The sequence below is a fragment of the Schistocerca gregaria genome, unplaced genomic scaffold, assembly GCF_023897955.1.
Source record: "Schistocerca gregaria isolate iqSchGreg1 unplaced genomic scaffold, iqSchGreg1.2 ptg000409l, whole genome shotgun sequence".
NCBI lineage: Eukaryota > Metazoa > Arthropoda > Insecta > Orthoptera > Acrididae > Schistocerca > Schistocerca gregaria.
Genome location: NW_026061845.1, coordinates 32,501 through 40,000, shown reverse-complemented (window position 1 = coordinate 40,000; position 7,500 = coordinate 32,501). Strand labels below are relative to the sequence as shown.

General features: G+C 55.7%; 3 non-coding genes across 3 annotated transcripts in view; all 3 read right to left on the bottom strand.

The window, feature by feature from the left end:
* LOC126311270 (large subunit ribosomal RNA) overlaps positions 1 to 1,468 on the bottom strand; it is a 4,222-nt gene extending 2,754 nt beyond the window's left edge. Inside the window, exon 1 of the ribosomal RNA XR_007554475.1 lies at positions 1 to 1,468. This exon is cut by the window's left edge and continues 2,754 nt beyond it. This is a non-coding gene — a ribosomal RNA (large subunit ribosomal RNA).
* Positions 1,469 to 1,656: 188 nt separating this feature from the next.
* LOC126311333 (5.8S ribosomal RNA) lies at positions 1,657 to 1,811 on the bottom strand. Its single transcript, XR_007554529.1, has one exon. It is a non-coding gene; the product is annotated as a 5.8S ribosomal RNA (ribosomal RNA).
* A 355-nt stretch (positions 1,812 to 2,166) lies between these two features.
* Positions 2,167 to 4,059, bottom strand: LOC126311348 (small subunit ribosomal RNA). Its single transcript, XR_007554542.1, has one exon. It is a non-coding gene; the product is annotated as a small subunit ribosomal RNA (ribosomal RNA).
* Positions 4,060 to 7,500: the final 3,441 nt, after the last annotated feature.

The window sequence follows — 7,500 nt, the reverse complement described above, 5'->3', positions numbered from 1 at the left end:
CCAAAAGTGGCCCACTTGGCACTCCGATCCGAGTCGTTTGCTCGCGGCTTCAGCATATCAAGCAAGCCGGAGATCTCACCCATTTAAAGTTTGAGAATAGGTTGAGGTCGTTTCGGCCCCAAGGCCTCTAATCATTCGCTTTACCGGATGAGACTCGTACGAGCACCAGCTATCCTGAGGGAAACTTCGGAGGGAACCAGCTACTAGATGGTTCGATTAGTCTTTCGCCCCTATACCCAGCTCCGACGATCGATTTGCACGTCAGAATCGCTACGGACCTCCATCAGGGTTTCCCCTGACTTCGTCCTGGCCAGGCATAGTTCACCATCTTTCGGGTCCCAACGTGTACGCTCTAGGTGCGCCTCACCTCGCAATGAGGACGAGACGCCCCGGGAGTGCGGAGGCCGCCGCCCCGTGAAGGGCGGGGAAGCCCCATCCTCCCTCGGCCCGCGCAAGGCGAGACCTTCACTTTCATTACGCCTTTAGGTTTCGTACAGCCCAATGACTCGCGCACATGTTAGACTCCTTGGTCCGTGTTTCAAGACGGGTCGTGAAATTGTCCAAAGCTGAAGCGCCGCTGACGGGAGCGATTATTCCGCCCGAGAGCATCCCGAGCCAACAGCGGCGCGGGTCCGGGGCCGGGCCAGGTAGGTCCGTCATCCGGGAAGAACCGCGCGCGCTTGCCGGGAGCCCGAGCGCCCAAAGGGGCGGATCGACTCCTCCAGATATACCGCCGAGCAGCCAGCCAGGACACCGGGGCTCTGCCCAACAGACGCGAACCGAGGCCCGCGGAAGGACAGGCTGCGCACCCGGGCCGTAGGCCGGCACCCAGCGGGTCGCGACGTCCTACTAGGGGAGAAGTGCGGCCCACCGCACACCGGAACGGCCCCACCCCGCGGCGAGTGGAAAGGCAACCGGACACGACCCCGCCGCGGATTGCTCCGCGCGGGCGGCCGGCCCCATCTGCCGAGGGCGGGGGCCAGTGGCCGGATGGGCGTGAATCTCACCCGTTCGACCTTTCGGACTTCTCACGTTTACCCCAGAACGGTTTCACGTACTTTTGAACTCTCTCTTCAAAGTTCTTTTCAACTTTCCCTCACGGTACTTGTTCGCTATCGGTCTCGTGGTCATATTTAGTCTCAGATGGAGTTTACCACCCACTTGGAGCTGCACTCTCAAGCAACCCGACTCGAAGGAGAGGTCCCGCCGACGCTCGCACCGGCCGCTACGGGCCTGGCACCCTCTACGGGCCGTGGCCTCATTCAAGTTGGACTTGGGCTCGGCGCGAGGCGTCGGGGTAGTGGACCCTCCCGAACACCACATGCCACGACAGGCGGCAGCCTGCGGGGTTCGGTGCTGGACTCTTCCCTGTTCGCTCGCCGCTACTGGGGGAATCCTTGTTAGTTTCTTTTCCTCCGCTTAGTAATATGCTTAAATTCAGCGGGTAGTCTCGCCTGCTCTGAGGTCGTTGTACGAGGTGTCGCACGCCACACCGCCAGCCGGCTGTGCACGCTACCGAGAAAGCACCGGTATGCGAACCGCCAGGCGACGGGCGCGCATCGCACGTTTAAGGAGACGCGGCCGGCCACACAGGCGACCACGACACTCCCAGGCGCCCGAAGCGGGACAAACGCCGCGCGCTTCAGTATACGTAGCCGACCCTCAGCCAGACGTGGCCCGGGAACGGAATCCATGGACCGCAATGTGCGTTCGAAACGTCGATGTTCATGTGTCCTGCAGTTCACATGTCGACGCGCAATTTGCTGCGTTCTTCATCGACCCACGAGCCGAGTGATCCACCGTCCTGGGTGATCTTTATCTTTTCAGTTCTCCACCGTCTCTTTCAAGACAGTTGCAGAGGCGGGACTGAGGCGTTTGACGGCCCCTGTTCCATTACTTTGTGTCCAACGGCCTGACGGCCGATGGGCGTCGTACGGCTCCACACCGGAGCGGACAGGCACTCGGGCGAAAGTCATTCAAAACCGGCGCCAGGCGCCAGGTGCCGCAGGCCAGCCGCTCCAGAGCTTCAGCGCTCGTACCACACAACAACACTTGCGCTAGTTTTGAGAGGCACGCGTGGTTCCGCACGCGGCGCACGGCTACTGCCGTACAGGTAGCGTGTTGCGCGACACGACACGCACATCGAAAGACATGCAGTCTAGTCGGTAATGATCCTTCCGCAGGTTCACCTACGGAAACCTTGTTACGACTTTTACTTCCTCTAAATGATCAAGTTTGGTCATCTTTCCGGTAGCATCGGCAACGACAGAGTCGATGCCGCGTACCAGTCCGAAGACCTCACTAAATCATTCAATCGGTAGTAGCGACGGGCGGTGTGTACAAAGGGCAGGGACGTAATCAACGCGAGCTTATGACTCGCGCTTACTGGGAATTCCTCGTTCATGGGGAACAATTGCAAGCCCCAATCCCTAGCACGAAGGAGGTTCAGCGGGTTACCCCGACCTTTCGGCCTAGGAAGACACGCTGATTCCTTCAGTGTAGCGCGCGTGCGGCCCAGAACATCTAAGGGCATCACAGACCTGTTAGTGCTCAATCTCGTGCGGCTAGAAGCCGCCTGTCCCTCTAAGAAGAAAAGTAATCGCTGACAGCACGAAGGATGTCACGCGACTAGTTAGCAGGCTAGAGTCTCGTTCGTTATCGGAATTAACCAGACAAATCGCTCCACCAACTAAGAACGGCCATGCACCACCACCCACCGAATCAAGAAAGAGCTATCAATCTGTCAATCCTTCCGGTGTCCGGGCCTGGTGAGGTTTCCCGTGTTGAGTCAAATTAAGCCGCAGGCTCCACTCCTGGTGGTGCCCTTCCGTCAATTCCTTTAAGTTTCAGCTTTGCAACCATACTTCCCCCGGAACCCAAAAGCTTTGGTTTCCCGGAGGCTGCCCGCCGAGTCATCGGAGGAACTGCGGCGGATCGCTGGCTGGCATCGTTTATGGTTAGAACTAGGGCGGTATCTGATCGCCTTCGAACCTCTAACTTTCGTTCTTGATTAATGAAAACATACTTGGCAAATGCTTTCGCTTCTGTTCGTCTTGCGACGATCCAAGAATTTCACCTCTAACGTCGCAATACGAATGCCCCCGCCTGTCCCTATTAATCATTACCTCGGGTTCCGAAAACCAACAAAATAGAACCGAGGTCCTATTCCATTATTCCATGCACACAGTATTCAGGCGGGCTTGCCTGCTTTAAGCACTCTAATTTGTTCAAAGTAAACGTGCCGGCCCACCGAGACACTCAACTAAGAGCACCCTGGTAGGATTTCAACGGGGTCCGCCTCGGGACGCGCAAGCACGCCTTCGGCTCGCCCCACCGGCAGGACGTCCCACGATACATGCCAGTTAAACACCGACGGGCGGTGAACCAACAGCGTGGGACACAAATCCAACTACGAGCTTTTTAACCGCAACAACTCTAATATACGCTATTGGAGCTGGAATTACCGCGGCTGCTGGCACCAGACTTGCCCTCCAATAGATACTCGTTAAAGGATTTAAAGTGTACTCATTCCGATTACGGGGCCTCGGATGAGTCCCGTATCGTTATTTTTCGTCACTACCTCCCCGTGCCGGGAGTGGGTAATTTGCGCGCCTGCTGCCTTCCTTGGATGTGGTAGCCGTTTCTCAGGCTCCCTCTCCGGAATCGAACCCTGATTCCCCGTTACCCGTTACAACCATGGTAGGCGCAGAACCTACCATCGACAGTTGATAAGGCAGACATTTGAAAGATGCGTCGCCGGTACGAGGACCGTGCGATCAGCCCAAAGTTATTCAGAGTCACCAAGGCAAACGGACCAGACGAGCCAATCCGATTGGTTTTGATCTAATAAAAGCGTCCCTTCCATCTCTGGTCGGGACTCTGTTTGCATGTATTAGCTCTAGAATTACCACAGTTATCCAAGTAACGTGGGTACGATCTAAGGAACCATAACTGATTTAATGAGCCATTCGCGGTTTCACCTTAATGCGGCTTGTACTGAGACATGCATGGCTTAATCTTTGAGACAAGCATATGACTACTGGCAGGATCAACCAGGGAGCTGCGTCAACGAGAGCTGAGCAGCCGGCCGCCCGGGAGTGTGTCCCAAGGGCCCGCGCGAACACGCAAGCGTCCGCTCAATTATTCTGCAAACAGGAGGAGGCTGAGCTCCCCTGCACGATACACCTCGAAACCCTCTCAGGTCCCGGCGGCGCGCAGCGCCGTCCTAAGTACTTGGTCGGGTTCGAGAGAGGCGCAATCGCCCGGAGATAGGCGAGTAGACGCTTTCAGTGCGAACACCCGTGCTCCCAACTGAGCTTGCCGCTGCCGACAGAGGCCCGGGAGCGTGCTGTCGTGGCATTGCCGGCGGGAAACAACACGCGCCACCTACGGTGACCGGCAGCTCCAACGCCAGCGCCACAGAAGGGCAAAGCCCCACTTGGGTGCAGAAGCGAACTCTCCCAGCACAGCGCACGCGCCAACACGTCCGCAGAGCTGCGATACAAACCACCTGCGAGAACCGCTGGGGGCGACCGAGCAGCAGACGGCGTCGCGACGCCGAGTGCCGGGCGGCGGCGCATCCTCAACGCACACAGTCCGCAATCGGACCAGCACACTGCAGATGTCCACCGCGCTTCGCACCGGGCTCGGCAGAACCCACTTTGGCCGCCTGGCGCCGCGCGCAGGGTGCGCCGGCGCATAGCTGGGACGCCAGCCGGGCCCGTCGGCCGGCGCTCCTGCCACTGGGCGCCCCCCACCAGCCGGCTGTAGTGCGTGCGCTCACGCAGCGCGCGGCCAGCACGCCGGGCGGCCCCCCCTCACCGGCCGGGGACTGTCCCGCCAAGCCACAGCCTCGTATCGCTTCATACCCACATGGCCAACTCAGGTTCGGGGGCATGGCGGGTACCGCCGAAACAACCGGTTCACAGATGTACCGATCGTCGCTATCACCGATGCACCTGCAGCGCGAACAACCGCTCAACAACTGATTTCCAGTTCATTTGCGGATCTTTGGCAGCAAACGTATACGTCAATCTACATTTGCGAAATCTACGATTCTGGCATGCCTGCATGTTATGTGTCACGACACGCTACATCAGCCCACATACACACTGCGGCATGTACACGAGAGAACACGTGGAAGATGGTCCGCGCACGTGTGCAATGTCCCTTGCGCGGTCGACTGTCAACCGGCCTCTGTAGCATGTCGCAGATGTGGAACGCGGTCCACCGTGCTATCATGTTGTGTGGGGCAATACGATTAAATAGGAAAACCCTCGTCGCTACATCAACAGACGGCTCACGCTGATTCCCGGCAGAGGGAGGAGGGGGGGGGGGGGCCAACATGCAATACTTTCGTCCGTACCTACTTACCACATGTCTGTACGGCGTACAACAGTGCAATCTCGCTGTAATGGGGAGACGAGACAAGTAGCATCGTGCACAACATATGGCCCTTATGATTCGCCATTGTAGGGCGCAGCCGGTGTACGGTCAAGCATGTGCCACATTATGTCACTCAGTACGTAACGACGGATGATCAGTGTGGGTTACGCGTACATCAGCGGACAGTCCACACAGGCCGTACCACAACGTACACTGACTGCATCGACAACCGAATGCAACTGAACAGCTGCAAGGCTCATTTCACAAACAAACGGCTGACCGACCAGCTTGGAAGGGCAGGAGGGGAGGGCGATATTCGTTCTGTAGCGGTACACCCTTCCAGTGGTTAGCGGGACTGTGTAGAAAGTACGCAACACTCGAAAGACCTTTATGTGAGGGTACGCACCATGGCATCAAGAAATACACATGACACCAGAGGATCCAAGCAGTGAACTATGTTCAGAGGGTTGCTGTTAGGCAAAGCTACATTCCTGTGACGTTACATGTGACAGTTAAGGTGCAGTGTAAGTTAGGTTAAGGTGCAGTGTAACTTAGGTTAAGGTGCAGTGTAACTTAGGTTAAGGTGCAGTGTAACTTAGGTTAAGGTGCAGTGTAAGTTAGGTTAAGGTGCAGTGTAACTTAGGTTAAGGTGCAGTGTAACTTAGGTTAAGGTGCAGTGTAACTTAGGTTAAGGTGCAGTGTAACTTAGGTTAAGGTGCAGTGTAACTTAGGTTAAGGTGCAGTGTAACTTAGGTTAAGGTGCAGTGTAACTTAGGTTAAGGTGCAGTGTAACTTAGGTTAAGGTGCAGTGTAACTTAGGTTAAGGTGCAGTGTAACTTAGGTTAAGGTGCAGTGTAACTTAGGTTAAGGTGCAGTGTAAGTTAGGTTAAGGTGCAGTGTAAGTTAGGTTAAGGTGCAGTGTAACTTAGGTTAAGGTGCAGTGTAACTTAGGTTAAGGTGCAGTGTAACTTAGGTTAAGGTGCAGTGTAACTTAGGTTAAGGTGCAGTGTAACTTAGGTTAAGGTGCAGTGTAACTTAGGTTAAGGTGCAGTGTAACTTAGGTTAAGGTGCAGTGTAACTTAGGTTAAGGTGCAGTGTAACTTAGGTTAAGGTGCAGTGTAACTTAGGTTAAGGTGCAGTGTAAGTTAGGTTAAGGTGCAGTGTAAGTTAGTTTAAGGTGCAGCGTAAGTTAGGTTAAGGTGCAGCGTAACTTAGGTTAAGGTGCAGCGTAACTTAGGTTAAGGTGCAGCGTAACTTAGGTTAAGGTGCAGCGTAACTTAGGTTAAGGTGCAGCGTAACTTAGGTTAAGGTGCAGCGTAACTTAGGTTAAGGTGCAGCGTGGGTTAGGTTAGGGGCCAACGTGGGTTAGGTTAGGGGCCAACGTGGGTTAGGTTAGGGGCCAACGTGGGTTAGGTTAGGGGCCAACGTGGGTTAGGTTAGGGGCCAACGTGGGTTAGGTTAGGGGCCAACGTGGGTTAGGTTAGGGGCCAACGTGGGTTAGGTTAGGGGCCAACGTGGGTTAGGTTAAGGGCCAACGTGGGTTAGGTTAAGGGCCAACGTGGGTTAGGTTAAGGGCCAACGTGGGTTAGGTTAGGGGCCAACGTGGGTAAGGTTAGGGGCCAACGTGGGTTAGGTTAAGGGCCAACGTGGGTTAGGTTAAGGGCCAACGTGGGTTAGGTTAAGGGCCAACGTGGGTTAGGTTAAGGGCCAACGTGGGTTAGGTTAAGGGCCAACGTGGGTTAGGTTAAGGGCCAACGTGGGTTAGGTTGCCAGAGATGTGTCAAATCAGGATGTACGTTTGGCTGGTGTCAGGTGGTGGGTTGGTTCGATGCCTTTATAAGGGGTGTGGCCAAAGGGTATTTTATTACTTGTACCTTTTGTGTTGTGGCGTGGCGTTGCGTCCTGTGTTGATACTGGGTGGACCACTGTAACGTGGGTTAGGTTAGGGGCCAACGTGGGTTAGGTTAGGGGCCAACGTGGGTTAGGTTAGGGGCCAACGTGGGTTAGGTTAGGGGCCAACGTGGGTTAGGTTAGGGGCCAACGTGGGTTAGGATAGGGGCCAACGTGGGTTAGGTTAGGGGCCAACGTGGGTTAGGTTAAGGGCCAACGTGGGTT